This window comes from Bactrocera neohumeralis, unplaced genomic scaffold, assembly GCF_024586455.1.
Source record: "Bactrocera neohumeralis isolate Rockhampton unplaced genomic scaffold, APGP_CSIRO_Bneo_wtdbg2-racon-allhic-juicebox.fasta_v2 cluster09, whole genome shotgun sequence".
Lineage (NCBI taxonomy): Eukaryota > Metazoa > Arthropoda > Insecta > Diptera > Tephritidae > Bactrocera > Bactrocera neohumeralis.
This window is the reverse complement of record NW_026089622.1, coordinates 27739097-27749994: the sequence shown is the minus strand read 5'-3', so window position 1 is coordinate 27749994 and position 10898 is coordinate 27739097. Positions and strand designations below refer to the sequence as shown.

Here is a 10898-nt window from a genome sequence, read left to right as displayed (position 1 = left end):
GCTAAGTTCGAAGATGGGCAAAATCGGCCTACTACCACGCCCACAAAATGGCGGAAACCGAGAACCTATAAAGTGTCATAACTAAGCCATAAATAAAGATATTAAAGTGAGATTTGGCACAAGGGATAGCATTAGGGAGGGGCATATTTTGACGTAATTTTTTTGGAAAAGTGGGCGTGGCCCCGCCCCCTACTAAGTTTTTTGTACATATCTCGGAAACTACTATAGCTATGTCAACAAACTCTACAGAGTCGTTTCCTTCAGGCATTTCCATATACAGTTCAAAAATGGAAGAAATCGGATAATAACCACGCCCACCTCCCATACAAAGGTTATGTTGAAAATCACTAAAAGTGCGTTAACGGACTAACAAAAAACGTCAGAAACACTAAATTTTACGGAAGAAATTGCAGAAGGAAGCTGCACCCAGGCTTTTTTTAAAAATTGAAAATGGGCGTGGCCTCGCCCACTTATGGACCAAAAACCATATCTCAGGAACTACTATACCCATTTCAATGAAATTCGGTATATAATATTTTCTTAACACCCTGATGACATGTACGAAATATAGGTGAAATCGCTTCACAACCACGCCTTCTTCCAATATAACGCTATTTTGAATTCCATCTGATGCCTTCTCTGTATAATATATAGTACATTAGGAACCAATGATGACAGCGGAATAAAACTTTACAAAAATACGGTATTAGAAAAATATGTAAATGACGTATAATGAAATCTCGATTATCACTTTATCATGCGAGAGTATAAAATGTTCGGTGACACCCGAACTTAGCCCCTCCTTACTTGTTTTAATTGCTTTTTCCACTATACGCTTCTGTCTATAGCTGAAATATTCTGAACTTTTCTTTTTCCAATTAAGAGATTTTGCTACTATTTTAGAGGCACTCAACCGATTAGTAGTTCTTCTTTAAGCTTATTCTTTAATAAAGTTAACTTGCTCGCGAGTTATCTTGGTATTTCTCCCTGATTTTTTATTGGATATGCCATATTTATTTCCTAATCTCAGAAAATTTCTCAAGACTTTCTCTGACCTTTTGATTTACCGGCTGATTGCTCTGTTATAAAAATTATTTCTTTCAAAACTTCAATTTGGCCCTTTTCCACATCATTTAAAAGCCTTTTTCAAGTCATTTCAATCACACGGTTGTCAACTGATTATAATCACACTAAAAAAGCGTAAATGTTAACAAAACTTCAAAAAAAATTATTAAAAACACAGAGAACTTACCGCAAGAACGATATAAATAAGACTGCGGCTAACCAAATTTCGCATCAGAAAATATTCAAATTTTGCTATTTTAGTAAAAACTGTCGTGTGCATAGTTATTTTCTCTAAAATTTAAGAACGCAGCTGACAAAAATTCGCGCACTGTATATACGATTTTTTTTTTGAAATTTCCGTTTGTCAAAAAGCCATTCGTTTTATTGATTTTCTTTGAAACTCTTACATACAAAAGATTCTTCTATTCAACATATTATCTACGAAACTTTTTCTGAGCATCTAGCAGTCTAGTTTTCACTGAGACGTTTTTGATTTCTTCCATACATCTTTTAAACGAGCTCAGGAATCTGAAAAAACTCAGTTTCTAAAAGTTCCAAAGATGATTTCTGACGAAAAAAGTCCATACACACAATTCTGAATCAGTATTAAAAATAAAAAAGAAAATCTTGACAATTTCTGGACACGTCTCCAAGCGGCATATGACGCAATCACAGAATCTGACGACTCAGATCAAGCAGGTCGCTCTCAATGACGAAAATTTCAATTTTGCTTGGGAAGCTCTAAAAGCATGTAACAAAAACGAAAGAATATTGATCGAGAAACAAGTGACGATATTAATGAATTTACCAAAAATTCAGAAAGAAACTAGTGAAGAACAGTATAAACAAACGTCATGCGAACTTTGTAGAGGAAGTCTCAAGCTCAAATCTGGCGAAGAATTCAAAAAAATTAATTTTAGCGATCGAAATAATTTTGTAAGAACGAAAAAATTATGTACCAACTGTTTGTCACATGCGCATACGCTTAAAGATTTGGAGAGCAAATTTAATTGTGTATACTGCCATAAAAGACATCATTCAATGTTACATATAACAAGTTATACCTGCTCACCCCCAAACAGCGCAAACGTATAAAGGGCAACAGGTTTAGTTGCAACAACAAACTCAAACGCTACATAGCGAAAATCACAGTAGGGGACTACTACCCACAGCAGTCGTCTCCATAGAACACCGAGGAGAACTGTTTATACCCAGGGCCTTAATAGACCAAGGATCCCAACGATCATTTATAGCGTCGAGGGTACAAAACAGGCTACAGTTGCCAACAAAACTAACCAATTTTGAAATCACGGGAATGGGCGGAAGAGTAGTTCAAAACTCAAATAAAATCTTCCCCATTACCCTCATTTCCCATAAGGCGGATAAGCGCATACAAGTAGAGACTATTGTCTTACCGCAATTAACAAATATGCTACCCAACTATCATCAGCTAGCAAGCATCGGCAAAAGGTTTCACACCTAAAGCTGGCAGACCCAAACTGCAACATCCCCGCTCAAATAGATCTCCTATTAGGCAGCGATCTCATACCACAGATAATACTCGAAAGTATTGAGAAAATTACAAAACCTCTGCTGGCGCAAAATTCCATTTTCGGATATGTCCTAAGTGGACTAGTTGCGGAACCAGTCACAACAATGACAGTCACAACAATGACAACAAATGAGGAAATCTCGAACGATTTCCTCAATTCATAATTGAAAAAATTTTGGGAATTAGAAGATCACATCAGTCACAACCCCTGAAGATCAGTATTGTGAGGACTTTTACGAAGCTACAACTACTAGATCAGAAAATGGTCGGTACGTCGTACGACTACCACTTAAGCTAAAATTTCCTAACACACTCGCCTTAGGTCACTTTGGCACCTCTGCAAACAGCAGTTTCTAAGTATGGAAAGAAACCTACTTAAAAAAGGTGAACCCAAGTCAGAGTATGATGGTGTGTTAGAAGAATACCTCCATTTAGATCACATGAAGGAAGTAAACCCAGGGGAAAAAGTCGTCAATGGCAAATACTACTCCTTTTACCTGCCACATCACCCAGTAGTAAAGCCTGAGAAAAAAAGCGGGTGCGTGGAGTTAAGTTCTCTGCTTAAAGCATAGATGCTACGTCTTCATATCCCGATAATACATATATTTATTTCTCTTCACAGCGTGAATTCTGTGGTTTCGTTCAACGCTATTCTCCCTCCACTGAAGCGTTAAACGTCTAACGCAACCTTTCCGAAGTCGCCTAAGAAGTTTTAATTCAAAAAATAACAAAAGTAAGAGTTGCCTTAAATGCCTCAAAAACCACTAACTCGAGGAATTCCCTAAATTATATCCTATTTACGGGATGCTCCTGATATTAAATTGGCGTATATTCAAATACGTATTTAATGGAGATATTGAAAAAATGTATCGTCAAATAGTCATACATTAAGAGGACCAAGATTTTTAACGTATTATGTTCCGAAAATCCCCCAACAGTCCATTACGCGACTTCAAATTAAAAACAGTTACATTTGGCGTTAACTGTGCACCATATTTAGCCATCCGAACACTTCACGAATTGACAAAAAATACAAAGTCAGTATTTCCTCTGGCAACGGAAGTGTTAAAAACTCAAACATATGGAGACGATATTTTGTCGGGAAGTCACACTATTCCACACGCATACGAATCTTTATCACAAGCAATAAAAGCCCTCAAATCCGCATGGTTTCCATTTACGCAAATCACCCAAATATACTCAAATATACCAAACGAAAATTTGTTGGACACTAATTTCCTTATATCCAAAATGGAAAGTACAACAAAAACTCTAGGCATCCAATGGAATGCGATATCGGACGAATTTTTATACACGACTGAGTCCATAGCCGCATTATCCGCCATAACAAAAAACACAGATTTTATCATCGGTGGCAAAACTTTTCGACCGCGCAGGATGGCTTTCGCCAATTATGATACAAGCGAAAATCTTAATACAAGAATTATGGCTAGATGGAACCGATTAGGAGGAACAAGTGAAACCTCTTCGCTTGAAAAAATGGTCCCTGTTCGCCAACAATATGAATGACATTTCCCAGAAACAAACTCCACGATGGAGGCTTCTGTGACGCCTCTGAGAAGGCATACTGCGCTACTATCTATGTGCGCCCGCAAAGTGAAACCACGACAATAAGCCACTTATTAGTACCAAAAGCAAAATTGGCTCCTTTAAAAACGCTAAATCTACCACGACTTGGCTATGTAGCGCTGTACTACTTTCCAAATTAGGGGCCATGGTTCCACCATGCATTTAAACATGACAAAATGCAAACTATATATATGGTCCGATTCCGAAATTGTACTAGACTGGTTGGAAAAACCACCACATGCATAGAAGACGTATATTTCTAATCGAACGTCTCAAATACTTGTCCTAGTGGGATTAGCCACTTGGCGTCACGTAGCTAGTGCTGACAATCCTGCCGATCTAGGTACAAGAGGGTGCAAGCCACTGCACCTTGCCATCACCATTCTCTGGTGGAATGGCCCCCGGTGGTTGATAGAATCTCCTGACTCTTGGCCACAATCCCCAATGCGCAACATTATCGCACCAGAAGGTCGAAAAATCGCAACGTTTCATACATTATTGGATGATGCCGACATCCTTAATCGATTTTCATCGCTTCCAAGAGCTCTCAGAGTAGTTCCTTATATGTTCAAATTTATCGAGCAACTCAAAAGCAAAGTCAAAGGATTACATAATTTCTCATGCAACATAGAGACGCATCTAGAATTACAAAAGGCAAAGGTCGCACTAATCGCATATACACAAGTGCGCTACTTCAGCCGCGATATATCACTACTAAGAGAATCGAAGCCGATTAATAAAAAGAGTTAGTTCTAAACCCATTTCTGGACACGAAAGGTCTTCTTCGTGCCAATGGCGGGCTTGCTATTTCAAGCCAGACCTACAACGAACGCCACCCCATAATAATTCTAGAGAGGTCTCCATTTGCCACATTATTCCCCAATACATCCACATATTAATACTACACGCCGAACATCGCCTCATGCAACATATGGTGCGCCAAGCGTATTATATTCCCCGTCTTAAGCCCCAAATCAAGAAGTGCATCTTCACGTGCAAGATTTTCACTAAGCACAAGCAGAAGATGCGAACGCAGATTATGGCAGCACTTCCACCTGTACGCTGCAATTACACTCTGCCTTTCACCACAACAAGTGTTTCACTGGGCTTTTCAGGTAAAGGAGTCCATGTTAAGGTCTCCCACTCTCATGAAAGGCTATGTGGCTATCTTTTTGTGTTTCCCCACAAATGCCATATACTTTGAGCTATGTAGTAATCTGAGGACGGAGAGTTTTCTCGAGGCATTTGCTCGCTTCGTCGCTCGACGTCGCTACACATCAAAAATCATGGACGATAACGCAAAACATTCATTGGAGCTCAACGAGCCACAGAAAAGCAGTTTGTGGATTTCCTAAAACAAGTGTCACCTTACATTGTACAAAAGTACGCCGCTCAGGCATCAATTGACAATTTATAATCCCAAGCGCTCCTCATATGGGCGATTTTGGGAATCAGCTTTAAAAATTTTCAAATCCCACCTCAAGTGGGTAGATGGAAATACAAATTCAATTATGAAGAGTTCACAACGTTATTAAATTGAATTGAAGCCGTTCTCAATTCACGGCTACTCACAGTACTATCGCAAGACTCATCAAATTTCACCGCCTTAACTCTAGGTCATTTTCTAAAAGGAGCACCCATTCTGGCCATTCCTGAGCTAGGCGTGAAGTCGCTGTCCCTATTAAATCGATGGGAAAGAACTGAAATTCTCCATCACAATTTCAGGCGTCGATGGAAAGACGAATACATAAAGGATCTCCACAAAAGATACCGGTGGAAGACTCCTGAGAAAGCGCCTAAACTTGGAGATTATGTTCTCATCCATGATGTTTGTCTGCCCCCTACCAAGGGGCGGCTTGGCCGCATGGAAATGCTACATTACGGCTCCAACCATCACATACGAGTCGTTGATCTCCGTACGCAAAACGGAACGCTAATCAGACCGTTCGTGAAGCTGTACTTTCTACCAACCACTGACGATCGCGATTCCGCAAACCGCTATAAACAAACCGATATTATCGCGATACAATAAATTCATTAAATTTAACAATAAAACGAAAATACGCCCATAACAACGTTTCAAATTAACAAATCGTACAAAATAACCAAGAACACAAAAAATGGTTGATTAATACGACGACACATTCATGCCCCATATCGTGGCACGATCACCATGTCGAATTATCTGATAGAAATGTATAATCAGCAATCTTCTCAATACAGATTAAGTTGGATGTTGATACGCCAGTAGCAACTACGCCAACCGCTCGGGCGGCTACCAATGTGCCACGCACCAAGTTTGTACCAACGCCCCGAGCTGCAGTTGCAACAGTACTGGCCGCTGCACCGGTAACAACGCCGGCACTTGTACCTGCAATGGTACTTGCACCCGCACCTCGTGGTGGCACCCGATCTCGACCGACGCCGGAGGTCCATCGGATAAGATGGCCTATCTGTCGCCGCCCACATCGTCTACACCATTCTGGCCTATTTAGGGCTATGCGACCCTTGCAACGGCAGCAAGTTACACAAGCACACGGGCATTATCAAAACTGCCTTTGGCACACTCATACGACTCCAGATTGTGAGTCAAGAGAGCGGTGCTAATTTTTAACAGGCCGCATCACACGCTTCTACATGGCAGCTCGCTACACGAAATGAATCGGCCACCCATCCATTGCGGAGGCGTAACACGACTTCCACCCACAACTCGTGTCGTACACCAGCGGAGTGGAACCTTGTTGGGGCGTCGACACCGTACTGCTCAATACTGGCGGTAGAAATTCTTTTGAAAAGAATGGACGCCGATCGGTAATAGATATTACATTCGCCAGCAGCACGCAGGTTCGATCTGCGAATTGGAAAGTGTGCGACTTTTACACACATAGCGATCACCTGGCCATCTTGCTGGAAATCTGCAAGCAAATACAAACTCGATCCAGCGTTAAAAATTGCAATATGTTGCTTATGTTGGATGGGAACCTAGATGGTGCGATCAACGTTGACCGACAGGCTGAAAAACTAATGAAGCACATAAGTAGGGCTTGTGATGCTGCTATGTGTAGGAAAAGGCACAACATAACCCAAAGGTCCGCATACTGGTGGAACGAGGAAATCAGCAAATTAAGAAGCGAATTCTATAAAGCGAGATGCCTCTGCCAAAGAAGCCAGGGTACGCCACACCATACAAGACTGCCAGAAAGTTTCAAAAATAAACATAAAGAACTCAAGAAAGCTATCAAAAGAAGTAAGTCCTCAAGTTTTAAAGAACTATTGGAAAAGGTGGACGAGAATGCGTGGGGTGACGCGCATAAAATAGAGATGGCGAAAATTAGAGGAGGTAAAAGTGAAGCACCAACCTGTCCGATCTTTCTAGAAAAGGTGGTGAAAACGCTTTTCCGAACGCAGAAACCCCAATCGAGTAGAACGATACCAAGGTTATGGATGTGGTGCAGAGATTTGGCAACGTAAAGGTACCTGGACTTGATGGACATCAACCATAGCAAGAGACTCTAGACACGATGTCTACATGAAGGAGTTTTCCCGAAAACTTGGAAGAAACAGCGGCTGGTTCTTCTTCAAAAGCCAAACAAACCGGTGGTAAAGCCGATGCAATGAGATAAAAAATACTGCGCAGGGGTTACGCTTGACGTGAAAAACGCTTTCAACTCGGCATACTAGCCTCATATACTGAGGGCAGTAGAGGCAAGAAACACCCCGGGGTATCTTTTGAGGACAATCAGCAGCTATTTGTCTGTCAGACTCCTGCTGTGTGATACCGATACAGTTCCAAAAAAAAAAAATTATTTAATATTTGTCAGCTGCAAACTTTTTTATACATAGCCATTTTTGAACATTGCAAAAGATTAGAAATGACATTAAATCATCGTTGCTTCACGGATATATAGTACATACATAGGTGCAAAAGATGTATGCAACGAAGACAAGCTATTGATAAAAAATGTTCATAAAACTACATTACTGGATGTTTTAAATTATATTTGTTTAAATTAACTAATATATTTCCGTTTAAATATATTTGCGACAATACTGCTAACACTTCCTGTGTGCATAGCTAGTAGAGAATGCAGTTTCTCTAATTGAATCATCAAAATCTACCTGCGTTCTGTTATGTGTCAAAAAAACTGACAGGCTTGGCCACATTATCAATTAAAAGTGAAGTAACACAAACTCTTAACAATAAAAGAATTGTGTGTTTTTTTTTCTTTTCAAATATTCTTTTAATAATGAATTATTTTTAATTATTACGGTTTTCGACCTCACTGTAATTTGGTTGAAATTTTGATATTGGGTATTATAGATAACAGCTCAAACCGTCAAAAAAAGTGTTGGCGAACTTCAACTTTTATTTTTGTTTTAAATATTTTAATCAGTTATTTTCTACAAATACGTAGAAAGGTGGGAAATTTTGCTGAGTATCTGGAGAAAAGTCCTGAAGCTGGACGAGGCATATTTGGAAACAGCAAATATAAAATTACGGAAGTGTGGAATTCTGTGGGTCCCAACCCCGTTCACAGACGAACGAATAAGGTCAGTGTTCAAAATTAATATGGCATTCGAAAGAGTAGTCTCTCGGTTGATCTTTAACTCCTAGGTCCCTAAGGAGTCGATACTGATGATATTGGCTAAACAGAATACGGAATTGTGGGATATGTTCCATCGTGTCAACACTCCAGAAGGCGATGTCATCGTTATGGGTATAAACCAACACTCGTACTCATTCCTCGAGTCTGCATGTGATAGGGCTCACCTTATATTCTTTACCATCTAGTTCAGAGTCCTTTGAGGAAGTAAACATTACGTTTTCCCCACAGTTCTTCAATAGAGAAGAATGGACCAATTTTTTCTGTTATCGACAGTTTCAATGAGGAAATCTATATATTCAATGACGGATCTAAGGGCTTCTTCTGTAGGAACCCTTACGCAGAAAGCAGTTTAAAACTAAACTTCTAAAATTCAGGTTTTAGGCCGAAATTGTGGTCATGACAGCAGTTGCCAAGAGAGCATCTGCTTTAACAATCAAGTCCATAAACTTTCTAATGGACCGCCAAGCGGCAATTAATCTGTAGCAATTGGAGGATATAGGCACGAAAATGAGGAAAGTTTTCCGAGCACTATTCACTATGGAATGGCCAGAAATGATTATTTTGCATATGGCCCAAGCAGCTCATGACTTCCGGTCTTAGACCATTTGACGACAACCCCTCCAAACGTGGTAAGGATAACGATTTAAAAGCATGCATCAGGAATCTCTGGTCCTCAATTGGTAAAGTGCTGCTGCCCAGCGGGTTGAAGTCATCGTTGGAATACGGACGGGTCAAGGACTAATGCCTTTTGGCATTTTCTACAGTGTCTATATAAAGGAGCTCAAAGTCGGTATGGGATTCGTAATGGGAAAGAGACCGCCGAGTTCTAGTATTCACGACGGAGGATGAATGTCTAGCCACAATCCGCATTAAAACGAAGTTCTCCAATGTAAACAAAGGTATCTTCTATGAGCGCTTGGAGTGCACTTATAAGAGCTGCCCGCGACGATATTAAAATCGCGCTTGATGATTTTAACGTCAGGGTGGACAAAAAAGGTTCCTTTGGCACAAAGGTCGGTAAATTCAGCAATATCCTCAAAATATTCGAAATATGATTATCTGTAATACTAGATACCAGCATAAAAAATTAATCAAGGTACCTGGTTGCTTTCGGATCGAAAAGCCACCAACCAGATCGATCATGTTGTGATAGACGGAAGGCACATCTCCATACCGAGATTTGAAGAGGGAAGGGAGACGCATTTATAGACAGAAAAATAGACAGAGGCCGAAATGCGTGAAATGTTGTTAAACATTTGGTATGGAATTAATTGACACCCTGGATTAAAATTAGGTTACGTCCTACAGCGATCTATCTAGTCTTATCCCTATGAGAGAATTGATTAAAATAAGTTCGCGGATAATGTATTGGGAACTTTGTATGTACATACTTTTTTCAATTAGAATACATTACTTAAAATGACGCCCAATTTTGACGAATACTCTTCGACTAATATTAAAGAGAACTGCAGATATGTTTAGATTACAATATAAATCCCTGAGCCTTTAGTCGCCTGTCGTGATGTCGGGGCCGCGCGGAATGTCATAAAGAACGATGATCCGAACAGTCAGGCATGGGAGGACAGACGACGTTGTCGGACGCATGCGATTTATATACTTTTATGTTTTCTTTATCGACTTTTAAACTAAGAGAACATTCTTTGTAGTTTTTGTAATAAACGACAACAAAATTATGAGGTGAATAAATTTTGCTTGAAAGAAATCTCTAAAAATTCTCGCTCGTATTCAAATCGGCACTTAAGGCAGGACACTTCAATAGTCGAATTTTACGAGAGTCAAAGACCGCCTTTGTCTTCGCTGCATGGATAGGTGCATTTTACAATGCAAAGACGTTTATGGCATACATTCCGTGGGCGTCTCAAATCCCTTCATTATCAATGAAGACCATCTGATCAGACCAAATGAAATTTCTTGTCATCACTGGAATCCCTCTTCCCAAAAATTATATTTTCCATAAAGAGTTCGAGCCATAAAAATCGCTTGACTGCAAGAATTTACTTAACATGCTGAACCTCGCAGACGTGAGCAAGCAGCACGTCATACAGAAATCTGAGCTAGAGAAA

The 10898-nt window shown here is 40.0% G+C and overlaps 1 long non-coding RNA gene across 1 annotated transcript; it reads left to right on the top strand.

Moving 5' to 3' along the window:
• Positions 1-3319: 3319 nt before the first annotated feature.
• On the top strand, positions 3320-10508 carry LOC126764304 (uncharacterized). Its single transcript, XR_007667911.1, has 2 exons — positions 3320-8758; positions 8823-10508. It is a non-coding gene; the product is annotated as an uncharacterized LOC126764304 (long non-coding RNA).
• Positions 10509-10898: the final 390 nt, after the last annotated feature.